Source organism: Montipora capricornis, chromosome 9, assembly GCF_036669925.1.
Source record: "Montipora capricornis isolate CH-2021 chromosome 9, ASM3666992v2, whole genome shotgun sequence".
Lineage (NCBI taxonomy): Eukaryota > Metazoa > Cnidaria > Anthozoa > Scleractinia > Acroporidae > Montipora > Montipora capricornis.
In genome coordinates this window covers 28,990,631-29,003,059 of record NC_090891.1, presented here as the reverse complement: position 1 = coordinate 29,003,059, position 12,429 = coordinate 28,990,631, and the positions used below count along the sequence as shown (strand labels likewise).

Below are 12,429 nucleotides of genomic sequence, written 5' to 3'. Positions count from 1 at the left end.
ACTAACATATGCTTTTCCTTATAATAATTTTTCTACATGTATTTAGTTTAGGGTTGGAAGAGACAGGGGCGACATTAAAATCCCAAATTCAAGGTTAACTTAACCTTGAGGATTTAAAAAAGCAGACTCCAAAATGAAACATTGTCATCTCCAATCGAAAAAAAATTAATTCCCCTGAAGCTTAAACTGGTTCTTCTTAGGCTCTGAAGTTTGACCAGTTTCAAACTTCATCCAACAACTTCCAACAAGTCGCAACAACAAGCCACAACACACAACATGGTGTGCAAACGCTCGCAACATGTTGGGCCCAACAATGTTGCGAGCATTTGCACGGGCCTTTACAGGACAACACGTAAGTTAAAAGCCAAAACTTGACATATAACCCGTTTGAAAATTCTTACCGTTGAGTCAATGATCCTGCCATAAACATGTTGACAGCAAAAAGAGATGAACCAAGTACTTAACTCCTGCTTGTCCGCTTGTTTTTGACTTCAAATTGACCGGGAGCCACCATCTTGGATAATTGTGACAATTAATGTGGGTGTCTGGAAAACCCAAATAGCGAATAGCGAATAGCGAATAGTCGCGAATACCGAACAGCGAATAGTGACGAATAGTAAGAATAGTGCGAATAGTGGTGAATAGTCACGAATAGTGCGAATAGTGACGAATAGTAACAAATAGTGGCAAATATGGGTGGAGGGGGGGGGATTGTGACGAAATGACGAAAATTTGGTACCCAGTACTTCCTGGTCAACCTCGCAGTAACGTTGGATGGGATTTTTCCCGCTAAAAAAGCAGAGATGTGTCGGCAAAGGAAAGCTTGAGCCCTGAGAAGGAAAGGTAATAAACGCACTGAAATCCTGTTGCTTATTTGTATAATTAACGCAACGGTTATCAGAGTTGCTCGTTTGTCTCTTTAATCACAAACCACCTGCCTCACATTTTTATTTTATTCCTTTTTACAGAACGTGTCTCGCCGATGATGAAATGTGAGTATCTAAAATTTATGTTCGGGCGCCACTGTGCGAGGAGATGATCATGAGCTTGATGTATTAATGAAAGTGATTTATATTTTTGCATTTTGACGTTTGTTCTTCTTCACAGTGTTTGTAAAAGCATGCACCAAACTCTCTTTCGACGACAGGTGAGCATATTATTTGCTTTGATTAAGAGATTGTTCAGCATAAGGCGGTGACTATTGAAGACTATTCGTCACTATTCGTCACTATTCGCACTGTTTGTACTATTCGCTGTTCGCTATTCGCTATTCGCGCCTACTCGCTATTCGTTATCCGGGTTTTCCAGACACCCAATTAATGTTACTAAATGTTAATATTAATTCTATTAGAGTAATGTTATTAAGGTTATTTCCTAGTATTGCACTGCGCATCCTGTTCTGCGCATAACACAGCGTAGGCCACGTTCGTATTAAGGTATGGCAAAGAGGCTTTATGGTCAAATTTCACGGCTCAGTTCTGTTTTCTTTGTGTCACAAGTCTAAACGGATATTTCTAAACTAAACGATGTTTGAATTTAACCATAGACTCGTAGCCATGTGTGAATATTGATATATCGAACGTGGCCAATAACATTTCAAAATGGCGACCTTTCCTGCCGGAAACCTCACTAGAAAGAAGAATGGCCGTTTTCAGAGCACAGCAGTAAAGAGCAAAACAAGAAACCTTTTAGACTCTCGCAAAACAAAAAGTTGAGTGATAGCTTTGATGATGCTAAAGAACATTTCAGTCCAACAGTGAAAGTGAAACCTTGCTATCGGGGAGACGTGTTGTCGAGGGGTCAAGCTTGGTTTGCTTTCCTAAACGAGGTTGGTGACCTATCTTTTTTTTGGCATAATTTTATTCTCTTACTCATCACCTTAGTGCTGTAAAAATTTTAAAAAATTTACGTCAAAAAAGTTACAGGAAAGCCATCACTCATGGACACAAAATTGTCTCCTCGAGATCACGCACCCGAAGAATATTTGTAGTCAGTGCCTTTTCAAGACGTGTGCCTGTGCCATAGAACGGGTGTCTGGAAAACCCGAATAGCGAATAGCGAATAGTCGCGAATACCGAACAGCGAATAGTCACGAATAGTGCGAATAGTGACGAATAGTAACAAATAGTGGCAAATATGGGTGGAGGGGGGGGGATTGTGACAAAATGACGAAAATTTGGTGCCCAGTACTTCCTGGTCAACCGCGCAGCAACGTTGGATGGGATTTTCCCGCTAAAAAAGCAGAGATGTGTCGGCGAAGGACAGCTTGAGCCCTGAGAAGAAAAGGTAATAAATGCACTGAAATCCGTTACTTATTTGGATAATTAATTAACGCAACGGTTATCAGAGTAGCTCGTTTGTCTCTTTAATCACAAACCACTTGCCTCACATTTTGATTTTATTCCTTTTTACAGAACGTGTCTCGCCGGATCAGACAGCACAGATGAGGATGGTAAAATGTGAGTATCTAAATATTATGTTCGGGCGCCACTGTGCGAGGAGATGATCATGAGCTTGATGTATTAATGAAAGTGATTTATATTTTTGCATTTTGAGGTTTGTTCTTCTTTAGAGTGTTTGTAAAAGCATGCACGAAACTCTCTTTCGACGACAGGTGAGCATATTATTTGCTTTGATTACGAGATTGTTCAGCATAAGGCTGTGACTATTGAAGAGTATTCGTTACTATTCGTGACTATTCGTCACTATTCGCACTGTTCGTACTATTCGCTCTTCGCTATTCGCGACTATTCGCCCTTCGGGTTTTCCAGACACCCGCCATAGAACAAACGTTAAATTATTCCTTTTGAGCAATACAATTCACCTGTTTTGTTATTTAAAGAATTACGTCAAAGCTGTGCTTCCTGTTCTGTTCCCGTAGCCTGAACCGATAGAACAAACTTGTCCTTGATAGATGAAGTCGGAATGATTAAATGAGTAACTTGAGGAAGTTATATCTCGGGAACGAGCTCGGTGACCTACCGTATTTATTTAATTGCACATTTCGAGTCACCATAATGTAGGGAACAATCGAGAAAAGTTTAAGGAAAATCTTACAACATCTTCTATTACTAAGGAATCACCTTAAGTGTTATTAACGACACAACTGAATTATTTAAGACGGCTGCGCCCAGTAAAGTTGTAAGTGATTCTAATAATTCGTTTTCCTGATGCAAACACTTATTAAAACAGTTTTTCCCATGGATTAAATTAATTTCGAGTCAATCCTGCCATGAACGTGTTTACTGCTACAAGAGATTGAACCAAGTACGTCACTGCTGCCTTGATGCTGCCAGTTCTGCTCGTCCGCACAAGTCAAAAAGCTCGTAGAGAGTTGCTCATGTAAATTTTGAAGTCCTATGATCTTGCGTCACTGGTTAAGCAATGACAATAGGTGACGTTAACGATATCTCCTCTACACTGAGTCAAAAATACTATATCCAGATGGGGAAAAAAGGCTTTTCCCTCTTCCTTATGATTTTTCTACATGTTCTTATTTCAGAGTGGGAAGAGACAAGGCGGTGTAACTGCCCGGAACTAACAGAGGTTGCCAATATTCCAAAGCTCTCAAACAGTCACAGGATCTCTTGGTACAAGATAGAATTTCGAACTCAACGGATTGATTCAAAGTAATTTAATATATGGACAATCAGAAAATAATCAACCAAGGCTGTGTACAGTGTTATTGCTATAAATACTGATGGTGGAGTTGACAAATCGAAGTCGAACGGTAACAAATAAATTTGTAGTTTGTACAGGATAATGTTCGTAGTCTGGATGATAAAGGTTTACAGATGTAGAAGCCAACTGTAGTTATTCATAAGTTGTAGTTCTCAGATAGATCGTAGGTTCGAACTGAAATAGGATATTTAAGATACTAACAATTATTATAGATTCTAACTTATCTTAGCATAAAATAAGCTTGATACGTGGCACGATACGACAAAAATAGAAACAACAATGGCTACACATGCCTTGCATGAGGCTTAATATGGACGTGTAGCGCATAGTTACATATCCACTTGCATACGGCATATATATTTGGACGGTTACAACAATATCCTAGAGATTTTAAATCGAAAAGTGTTGCGTCGAAAGCTAAAGAATATACCTAGATATACGACTTAAATTACTATAGCTTTGATATTAATACAGTAAGAAAACGATCATCATTTTGACAAGCATTTGACAAATGCAACACTTGAAAGGTTAGGACAAATAAAAGGATAAAAAACTTACGTACTTCGGTTTACGCTTGTACCAATGGAGACAGGGAAAAGGGTAGCAGTAGCAGGTTCCATAACCTTACTGATAGCACGAGTAGCAAATTTCTTCTTTCACTATGAGAGATTCGCCTAGTATTTATTTCGTATAGGACGTGATCCGAGTTCAGGTGTAGAAGAAGTTGGGTATTTGCGCATTTCCTCACGATAATTCCTACGCCCTGGTGGGCGATCTACGCGACTTATTTTTGTGAGATTCTAACACGTTCCGTAGCTCTAATCAAACTCTAGATGATTTGAATAAATGAGAAACGTTTTCTTAAAACTAACAGGCGGTATCAAAATTCCAATAATAAGGTTAAGTTAACCTTAACATACCCAGGAAGTGTTCTCTAAAACTTCCAAACATTGGTCAGCTCCAAACAATAAGGACATGAATACATTCAGAAGTTTCAACTTGTTCTTTTTATAAGGCAAATACCGGTATACGAGTTACCTTCTTGAGGTTAAAACCGAAACTCAAGGTTAATTAACTGTGAGTTCCCACGATGTAGCTTCACTGGTCACTGCAGGCTTCAAAAAGGAACAGGAGACAAGAAGTTTGGAACAAGACTCCAGTGAAAGTAATCATGTGGAGAGAGAGAGACCCAACGGAACACAAATTTAGGGATGTCACTTCCTTAACATAGCACAAAATGGATTATTACTGGCACGCATGACAAAGCACTTCAACAAGCAGTGAAAAATGAATTATAGTACGCCACGGACGATATTTTCCTTACACTCTTTCACAAATTATCCACCCAAAAAATTCAATCCTCTTTCAAGATTGACGATAAAATAATCTTAAGTACACAGTCGAAATACCATAACTGGATAGGGAAAACAACTCCTTTATGCCAATTACTACTCTAAGTAGTTACTAACATGCTTTTCCTTAATAATTTTTCTACATGTATTTAGTTTAGGGTTGGAAGAGACAGGGGCAACATCAAAATCCCAATAACAAGGTTAAGTTAACCTTGAGGTTTTCAAAAAGCAGACTCCAAAATTAAACATGGTCAGCTCCAAACGAAAAAGAGTGAATTCTTCTGAAGTTTAAACTTTTCTCCTTTATCATTAACAGAACAATAGTAAGTTAAAAGCTAAACTTGACGTATAACCCAATTGAAAATTCTTACCGTTGAGTCCATGATCCTGCCATGAACATGTTGACAGCAAAAAGAGATGAACCAAGTAATTCACTTCTGCTTGTCCGCACAAGTCAAAAAGCTGACAAAGAGTTGCTCATATTAACTGTGAGTTCCCATGATGTAGCTTCACTGGTTTAGCAGGGTTCAGCAGCACTTCCTCCAACCACAGTCAACTCGTCCCTGCACTCACTGTACGCACATTGGAACACCTAATACTGTTTCTAATAAAAATAATTGATATAATAATCATTAAAGTAAGTATAATATTTATGCTAATTAATGCACTTGAATGTTTGTCATGCCGTTTGCGTCTTAATTTGGATGCATAGTTCTGGTTTCGATAAAGACAGCAATCAATAAGCCTGCGAGCAGGCACTCCGAGGGACTGGGGCTGGGGTTGAATGATCATTCAATCTCCCACGCAGCCCCAGTCCCAGGAGAGCCGTGCAAGCATAGTCACGCCTCCCCTCCCCCTCTATCTGCAACCTCGTTCCCAGGGCTTCTCCCTCGTGTGGGGGCGGGGCAATAAAAAAACGCCCCTCCCCCACATGAGGGAGAAGCCCTGGGAACGAGGTTGCAGATAGAGGGGGAGGGGAATCGTGACTATATATGCTTGCACGGCATTATTGATTGCCGTCTTTATCGAAACCAGAACTATGCATCCAAATTAAGACTCAAACAGCGTGACAAACAAACAAGCGCATTGTTTGAAATTACTTACTTGGCGTTTGTATGCTTCGACACACATCCTCAGAAGTGACTCATGTTAACTAATTGTTGCTAAATTCTCTCTCCGACAGCACTTCCTCCAACCACAGTCAACTCGTCCCTGCACTGTACACACATCGATATCGGAACGCCTTTTAACTGCAATAAATGATATATTTCATATTTAAGTTTTTATTTTAATTATTTATGTACATTTTGTATTTTTACTGGGTTGCCGTAGGGCAATCCCAGTCGGAAAGTGGGTGGCATTTGTTCGGTATTCTTTTTTTTTCCGTGTCGGTAAAAGTCTTGCCTGTCACTCCCCTACTAAGTGGTATCTTTGTGCATAGAGCCTTCTGCTCGTATTTTCTTAGGATCGAGAGGGTAGTTGAAATGCGTAGATTTCTCTGGTGGACACAGTAGCATGATAAACTTAACCGGCAATGGCGTCGAAAGTCATGTAACGCGAATGGCGTTTTAGTGGATCTTTGAACAAAATATACCCTTATGAAGTTCAATAATGGCAAGTCAATTGGATACTGAACAAGACAGGCGGTGGAATCTTACAAGCGACGAGTAATGGACTTCGACAACAATCTGTGAGCTGCATTTCTAATTTTACCAAGTGTGCTGTTATGTAGAACACTGAAACCAAATGGAAAATTCTCTGGTAACTTATGGGTTCAACAAAGACAGAACAAATCGAACACCTTAAGTGGATCTGTGATCAACTCTGCACAGTCTTCAGTAAAAACATAATTGGAAATGTGACAGTCAAGAATTACTTGAAAGAAAGCTTGTCGTCTATTTTGTGCTTCATTAGTCAAGGAAAAGGTTCTTCATGGAAACGGTTTGATACTGAAATTTTAATTTGGTGTAATATTGCACACATGTTGTTTGTTTCAAAAAATTGTTCGCTGGAAAGGGTGGCTTTTATGAATTCATCATGTTTTATAATATGCGAGCTTAACTGGATAGTTTTTATGGCAATAGTAAGGCATTTTCGTGTCAAAATGAGGTTAGTGTCTTTCTGTTGTGCTAACTTAAATATAAATATGCATTCTGCCTCGTGAGTTTGTTATTCTTGTTAACCAGCAATGGCCTCGAAAGTCATTGCAATGCGAATGGCGTTTTAGTGCATCTTTTATGTTGCTTGTTTCAATAAAATGTTTCGCTGGAAAAGGATTCTGTGATATTTTCTGTCTTTGTGAATTATAATATCATAATGTGTATTGAATTTTCGAGCTTAAGGTTGAAATGTGGTACGGGAGGAGATTTTTAGTATTGCTCTGTCAGCAGGAAAGGTTCACGAAAATAAGCAGGTCTGTTGGAAGCGTGCTTGAGTTTCAACTAAATGAGCCCCAAAATCAGCAAAAAAATTGTGACGCCGATGAATAATAAAGTAGCTGCTATTTCCAAAATGACGGAATTACCTGGTGATAAATAACCTCGTCTTGGAGAGTAAATTTTTGACTTAGCACAATGGTCAACCTAAAGGGTTTGAGGGATTGTGATCTTTGTTTTGACTTCACTCATTTATTGTCAAACTTTATAACACTTGACAGAAAAAGAAACTTACGAAAACCCGGTATCTTGCCATCATTTGACGCGGACGCTTCACTGTTTGGCGAGTAAACATGCCGCGGTAAATTAATCATGGCGCCCGCTGAATTCCGGCCATGTCACTTTCGATTTTGCGATTTGTTTCTGCAGCCAAAATTGAACGTAGCAAAAATCAATTATCAACATGTCAGCCCAAAAGCCAATGCTTCTCACTTCCCATTTATTTTCTTCAATCTTACTGGGTTCAATACTTTGCTAGTAACCACATGTCTTCTCAGGCTATTTACCCAAGACTTCTACTATGGCACTACAATGATAGATAATACCAAAACAATATTGTGCACTGTTATAGAGCTACATATTACGCAAGGATAACTTGAATCTCCTGGAAGAAAACACACAGCTCAGTTGACATTTTATATGGAATAAATCGCTGTGTTACTTCACTACCACACGTAAGCAATGCACGTCTATTTTTTCCAAAGAGGACAGGAATTTCTTCTTTTTGACAAATAATTAATGGGCTGGTAGCCAGCTTTTTAACCTCAGAAAAGAATCTTTTTAGTCGTACGAACATGTGAGGACATGCGAGCCAAAGGGCCTCTGCTGTTATGACTTCTGGGTGACCCCTTAAATGGTCTTAATGACTCCCCAACTTGAAAAAAAGTTGCCTGGGACAGTGCACGAACCACAGGCAACCCAGTGTACTATCACGGAGGGTCTAGTTTAATTTAAAAAAATTGTCTGCACCCGAAACTAACCTAATACTATGTTTCTAATAACAATAATAATAATTAAAATAATTATACTAATTATAATAATTTGAATTATAATTATACTAAATATGTTTATTATAATAATTACAATAAATTTTTTAAGGGGGGCAGCCTTGTTCCCAGGGCTTCTCCCTCATTTGGGGGCGGGGCGGTAAAAAAGCCCTGCCCCCAAATGAGGGAGAAGCCCTGATAGAGATGACTGTGCTTGCACGGCATTATTGATTGCCGTCTTTATCGAAACCAGAACTATGCATCAAACGGCGTGACAAAAACATGCAAGCGCATTGTTTGAAATTACTTACTTGGCGTTCGTATCCTTTGACATACATCCTCAGAAGTGACTGTTAACTAATTGTTAATTCATTAATCAATTATTGTTAATAAGTAGTTACTTAATAGGTTACATGTTAAAAAGTTTAAATTCGTAGTAAACGGTCACTTCTGAGGATGTATGTCGAAGCATAGGAAACGTCATGTAAATAATTTCAAACAATGCGCTTGTTTATACTTTAATGTTTGTCACCGCTCCTTTTTTTATTAATCTTTGTCTTGCGCGAAATTAATAGAACTACTCCTCTCAAAATGGATAGGTTACCTTAGTTGTTGTTGTCGGATATGGATAGTTCTTGCTGTTCATTTCACTCCGAGGGGTGTTTCGCCTTTAACTGTAACTACTCGGCTTAGTTTGCGGCAAAGAAAGCTTTCATATCTCGGGAGATCTTCGACAAGGAAATAGTCTCCTTTTCTACGATTAACGCGTGGATTTTACGCACTTCTCTTTTATCTCCTCAACAGTATTTACGTTCTGTAGGAAATGTCCTCGGCAGTTGGTTCCCCTTCCCCATCTGCGTCCACGACCTCTTGTACTTGTTGTTTGCTTCTTTGGCCGCTCTGCGCCTTTTACTCGATGTTGCATTGAGACTAACTTCTCTGACAGCTACGAGCTGGGGTATCGTTATTTTGCTATTCGTGTTTTCCTCGTACTTCATCTTTTTGTCTCGTTGGTCTTAATTCTTCCTTCCGTATTAAGCGTGATCCCATGACCAGTCGTTTGTCCAAATGCGCTTGCAGAGATCGTCTCTTTTTGGTGGGTTCACTTGCAGGAGTTTTGCCCGACCACGAACCCTGCAAGTAGTTAACGACGGTTTCGTGAGAGCTAATTCGCATAAGCAGTGTTTAATTTCTTGTTTTCTTTGTCGTAGTCTTCAATATAAGAACGTATACAGAGGAGGGCCTCAAGAATGATCCTCAAATCTGACAGTGATTATAAAGCTCGCTAATTTGAGATCTCTTCAACAACGACGCTTTATGGCTGATGTTACTTTTTATACAAGGTTTAAATGGAACTTGGAAATTACTAACTATTAGTAATCATCATATTCTTAAAAGGTTATCACTGTTTGAACTAAGGAAAAAATTTGCAAAGACGTCCAATTTTGAATTTTCATATTTCAATACAAATGGTGGAACTTTGGCGGAATAGTTTACCTTTCACTGTTCGTTCCAGCAGCAACCTTATTTCATTTAAACGAAAAATCAGGAAATTCCAAGGTTAATGGCGAACTCATGTAACTACTCAGGGGTTTGCCTTTATTTAGCTGTTTGATTTTATTTACCTCAAGTTTCATTAGTAGATTTGTAGCATTTTGTTTATTTGTGGTGGTTCGCCCAGTATGGACTATCGCTCTTTTATGTTTCCTCCAATGGCTCGATCTTCTACATTTGTTTGCCTTGTTCTAGTTTTTCCTGTCAATACTTTTTACAATATTCATTTATTTATTTCAATATTTATTTTAAAGTATTATATTTAATTTAGTCTCTGTTTTGTAAAATAATAAAAAATAAAGAGTCTACAACGCACAATACTAAATGATGATGATTTTTTTGACTTTTGAGCGAAAGCCTCAACGGGAAGAAGGACTTGGACAGTGTGTCATCTGGGTGAGCTTGGCTTTCATGCTTTCATGCTTTCGCCCAGTTGAGCGACTGTAGTCGAATCATCGTTGCACTTAGTTTAACTTGGGAGTTTTTACAAGTGAATTGGACTGTCTTTAATCCTTCCTCCTATTATAGTAAGTGTCCCTTAGAACTACACCCTTATGAAACTGTATTATCGTTTAAAGGTGTTTATCTTTTCCTGGTGAGGTACCCTTTTCAATTAGCACCCACACTATGATCACATCGCCTAGTGTTGAAAAGTTAGAATCACCTGAACAATTGTACCAAAAGAAGTTTTCCTCTAAACAAATTTCCTGTAATATTACCAAGTTATCAAACGTTATTTCGAAGCGTCTTGTTCTATAAAGGTCCTCCACTCTCACCAAGAAATTACTTTAAATCAAAAGAGCGTTTGCATTGGAAATAAATGAATTTCATAATCGCTATTTTTTTGCTTCAAATTACCCGGGCGCCACCATCTTGAATAATTGTGACAATTAATGTTACTAATAAGTGTTATTAACGACACAACTGAATTATTTTAGACGGCTGCGCCCAGTATATTTCAAAGTTGTAAGAGATTCTACTAGTAATAATTCATACGAGCCAACTCTCCCGGATTATCCGGGAGTCTCCCGGATACGGAACGAATCTCCCGGTTTCCCGTATGGGTCATTAAATCTCCCGGATAAAAACGACTCTGAACCTTTTACAGACGTTTCTCCATTCTAGACTCAAATTGCATCCCCAAGTTTAAAAAAAAATCGACTTTTTCATTGTTTCTTAATGCACTTCTTCATCTCTGAGTTCCAAACACGTTTTAATAGAACTAAACAAAATGACTTCCTTTAGCTATCATAGCCATATAACCGATTGTCTGATTGGATCTCCGATTAACCAATAAATTCTTGACGTAAGTACCCCGTTTTCCCGCAAATTCACAATGGTGGCAGAATATTCTTGTATTCTGAAGGAGCTACTGGGGGATAGGTGGGTGCGTTTAAAGGGGAGGGGGGGAGGGGAGAGGAGGGGAGGGGGAGTGGGTAGATTGGGGGAGGGGTGGGGAGACCGGCTGGAAAAAATCTCCAGATTTTAGATTTCCATAGGTTGGCATCTCTTATAATTCGTTTTTTCAGATGCAAACACTCGTTAAAAAAGTTTTCCCGAAGCTTAAATTTATTTCTCGTAGCAATGGAGAATCTCCGGGCCTAAAAGGAAAAGCAGTGGAACCTATAAGAAAAGTGCTTTCTGATAGTTAACTTCTGACACTTAAGGACGCGATTGTACTACGTATCAAATAAGGTATTTATTAGCGACTTCCGTCGATTATTACGTAAGAAAACCCACGCGACAGCTCCAACAAACAGGGCCAAATAACCGAAACGGAGCTATAACCTTTAACTGGATGGCCTTACTTTGAAAAAAGCATTCACCACCCTTAGTTTAAACCGTTTTTTGACCGACAACTAATTGCTTCAAGAATTGCCCTTGGCAAAAAACCGCAGGACATGCCCCACGAAGAACGAGGTGCACTTCTGCACTGGAATACTCTTAAACATCGAAGGAGTATCTGCCCATAGTAGAATGCAACATGACCTTATTTTGATTTAATGGCTTGAATTTTAACGATGCTTTCAAAAATTTAATTAAGTGGCCTTAAATTTATATACTAATTTTTAATATTGTACATCATATTTAATTTAGTTGACCCGGCGAATTTTGAACACCAACTCGAACAATAGAGGTTTTGCACGGCAGCCATGTTGCATGGCAGGAACAATGAAAATGTTTTGCATTACAAAGAAAATTTGTTCCCATAGGAAAAAAGAATCTATTGTTCCTGCCATGTAAAACCTCTATTGGAGGCCTTTGCAAAACTTAGGGAAGGTGCGTTTTTTATTGGGGGAGGGGGTGGGCCTGGGCTTCGGAGGGGAGGGTTCTTAGTTTTTTTTTTTACAAATTGGGGAGGGTCAAACCTGTTTTATTCTCAACCGGGGGAGGGTCGCAGTTTTTTTTTTGGTAAGGAAA

At 38.9% G+C, this 12,429-nt stretch overlaps 1 long non-coding RNA gene across 2 annotated transcripts; it reads left to right on the top strand.

Moving 5' to 3' along the window:
• The first annotated feature begins 828 nt into the window (after positions 1-828).
• LOC138015928 (uncharacterized) lies at positions 829-4,545 on the top strand. Of its 2 annotated transcripts, XR_011125668.1 has the most exons (4): positions 829-992; positions 1,108-1,147; positions 2,415-2,614; positions 3,503-4,545. It is a non-coding gene; the product is annotated as an uncharacterized lncRNA (long non-coding RNA). The 2 variants fall into 2 exon arrangements; XR_011125667.1 differs by having other exon boundaries at positions 829-1,147.
• Positions 4,546-12,429: the final 7,884 nt, after the last annotated feature.